The sequence below is a fragment of the Bombina bombina genome, chromosome 3, assembly GCF_027579735.1.
Source record: "Bombina bombina isolate aBomBom1 chromosome 3, aBomBom1.pri, whole genome shotgun sequence".
In the NCBI taxonomy this organism is placed as follows: domain Eukaryota; kingdom Metazoa; phylum Chordata; class Amphibia; order Anura; family Bombinatoridae; genus Bombina; species Bombina bombina.
Window position 1 is genome coordinate 894606665 of NC_069501.1, and position 3291 is coordinate 894609955.

At 35.6% G+C, this 3291-nt stretch overlaps 1 protein-coding gene across 1 annotated transcript in view; it reads left to right on the plus strand.

Annotated features, from left to right (window-relative positions):
• The first annotated feature begins 713 nt into the window (after window positions 1-713).
• The window catches only part of FBXL3 (F-box and leucine rich repeat protein 3), a 106583-nt gene continuing 104005 nt past the window's right edge, over window positions 714-3291 (plus strand). Inside the window, exon 1 of the mRNA XM_053707908.1 lies at window positions 714-903. The gene's annotated coding sequence lies outside the window, so the exon portion shown is untranslated. The remainder of the gene's footprint in view (window positions 904-3291) is intronic.

Below are 3291 nucleotides of genomic sequence, written 5' to 3' on the forward strand. Positions count from 1 at the left end.
GACGTAGTTCGCTGTTTTCACAAGTTCGCCATTTTCGCAGAACACCGGAATGCCTACCGCTGTTTCTCTTCAACACAGGACATCATGGGAACAAAGCAAATTTGATAACAGAAGTGAAACATTTATATAATGCTATGATTGTTTGAATCACAAAATATTTTTGGGGGGTTTCATATCCATTCAACACAAATTATTGCCACACTTCTAAAAATAGCAAACTGAAAAACAATGTATAAACCAGAGTCCAAATTTTAGAGGCTGGAATGACTTGGTCTGGTAGTATTAATTACCTTTTAAAGTCTTGAAGAGAAACTGATATTTTAAATTGTTAAAAAAGAATACATATTTATAATTTAAAAAAACTATCATAACTACAGGTAAATCAGTTCACTTCTCAAGAGTAACACTACGCATCAGAAAATACGTCGCACCTTTCGCCACTGGCTCACTCAGCACTCTGTCAGTCCCCCCTTTCGAAGCGCGTGACCTGGGATGCGCTCACAGTAACTAGTCGGTGACTTGACTTGAGCGCGCGTGAAAACGCCATCTTTTCAGACGGAATAATAACAGGTTATTAGCTTAGCTTGGTTAGGGTAACGAACAACTGTCATACTCTTTACTACCTAACGATACGTATTTGTGTGGGCGTTTTTAGTGTGTATTGGCCGTTGTCTGGATCTTTTTCTGGTAGCTGCCTGCTGCTGTCTTATTTGCCAGAGTTTGGGTTCGTTCCCAGTGTGCGCCGCTCGTATCTCAGTCTCTAATGAGGGCCGGGGGATTGCTGCGCTGTGACTGGAAGCAGCAAGAGGACAGCGCGGTCCCGGGCTAATTTGACAGCTGATACAACGACCAGAAGAAACAATTTTGGGAAACGGAAACCAGTGTACATTAAACTAACGTCAGGTATAGATGGCCGCATTGGGCTACCATATAGCGCCCGGCCTACTGATAGTTAACCCCTTTGCTGGCTATTACAATGCATTGCTTTGCAGCGGTCTGGCAGACAAGAGGTTAAACCAGCGCCCGGTATTTTGCTTTGCGGCCTCTCAGGAGATGTCAAGATAAGAAACGTTAAACCCCGTATGTTTTATTGGTTGTAAACCTAAAATGTTACTAACCTAGGTCAAATAACTGAAAATATCAGAGCAAATTACGCTGCTTCATGTAAACTTTGTTTCTCTTTCTTTTAAAACCATCTTCTCTTGACATCCCTTAATCCCTTGGGAGATCCACTGAGGGTCTGTGTGCTTAGTGTTTTAATAGGTTCAGATTGCTAAATAAACAGGACATGAGCCTTTTGGCGCAGGTGTACTCATCACAGTGTAATGGATGTACAGTATATAAATCCAGGGATTCTTATTCCATTATGAAGAGAAAAAGCAGGAATGGTTCAGCCCATAAAGGCAAAGTACTGTAGTGTTAGGACCAGATAGGACCTGGTGACTGGCTAAGCAGAAAATGGCCATATTGTGTGAGAGTGTAGCAGAAAGAAATGCTAAGGAGCGCCTATATAGTATCAAGGCAAAGGTTAATATTTAATGAAACATAGGATAAAACTGTGACACATAAGATAAAAATATATATATATAATTATATAACAGCATATATATAGTTAAAACATCATGGATCCATGTAAAAACATACAAAAATAATAACAATAATAATATAGGCACAAGTGCGTTACAATGGTTAGTAGATCTTTATGGCACTGGCTAGTGACACCAGATAAAATGAATGTGACAAATAAATGTTGACAAAAAATCGATATATATAATAAAAGTCCAAAGTCATAAGTGAAAGTTCATCAAATTTGGGTACTTCTGTGAATGGAGTGATACAAATTGTGTTATACACGTGAATAACAATAAAAATCAATGAAAATGTGTTAACTGAAAAAGATAAAAAATAAAAATAAATATGGATATAAAAGCTCCAAAAATAAAATAACTCCAAAAAAAATAAAAAAAAATAAAGTGTGGAAATCCAAAAAAGGGTGGTGGTGATAAAAAAGGTGAATAATAATCCTGATTGAGGAAGTGATTCTTCAATTAGATCCTCAGTGATAACAGGTAAAAAGTGAAAGCCAATTTAATGGTGTTTAGAATCCGGATTTTAACCAAGGATCCTTAAAAGAGTGAATCTTGATAACCTAAAAGTGGAAAAACAATAACATAGTGCAATAAAGTTTAGGATAAACAATAAATAACTGAAATGAAGCTCACCATAAGATGTCAACGCGTTTCGGCCCCTTACAAGGGCCTTTCTCAAGACTATGCTATGGTATGGTGTATAAGCTCCTTAAATACCTAAAGAAAACCAATTAATTTGGCACCAAAAAAAGGGGTTGCAACCTATGAACCGGAAGTGGTTAAAGTGAACCGGAACTATAAAGTAATTTGTTTAAAAGCTTTATATCGTTAAAATATTATAAGTGTATGTGTGCTTAGCTTAGGGATCAAAATGGTCTTATTCCCTGTATTTAGATATATGTATATATATTCGTTACGAGCTTAACTTCCTGTTATGAGATACCGGTTATGGGAAGTTAAGCTCGTAAAGAATATATATACATATATCTAAATACAGGGAATAAGTCAATTTTGATCCCTAAGCTAAGCACACATACACTTATAATATTTTAAAGATATAAAGCTTTTAAACAAATTACTTTATAGTTCCAGTTCACTTTAACCACTTCCGGTTCATAGGTTGCAACCCCTTTTTTTGGCGCCAAATTGATTGGTTTTCCTTAGGTATTTAAGGAGCTTATACACCATACCATAGCATAGTCTTGAGAAAGGCCATTGTAAGGGGCCGAAACGCGTTGACATCTTATGGTGAGCTTCATTTCAGTTATTTATTGTTTATCCTAAACTTTATTGCACTATGTTATTGTTTTTCCACTTTTAGGTTATCAAGATTCACTCTTTTAAGGATCTTTGGTTAAAATCCGGATTCTAAACACCATTAAATTGGCTTTCACTTTTTACCTGTTATCACTGAGGATCTAATTGAAGAATCACTTCCTCAGTCAGGATTATTATTCACCTTTTTTTATCACCACCCCCCTTTTTTGGATTTCCACACTTTATTTTTTTGGATTTTTTTTGGAGTTTTTTATTTTTGGAGCTTTTATATCCATATTTATTTTAATTTTTTATCTTTTTCAGTTAACACATTTTCTTTGATTTTTATTGTTATTCACGTGTATAACACAATTTTTATCACTCCATTCACAGAAGTACCCAAATTTGATGAACTTTCACTTATGACTTTGGACTTTTATTATAT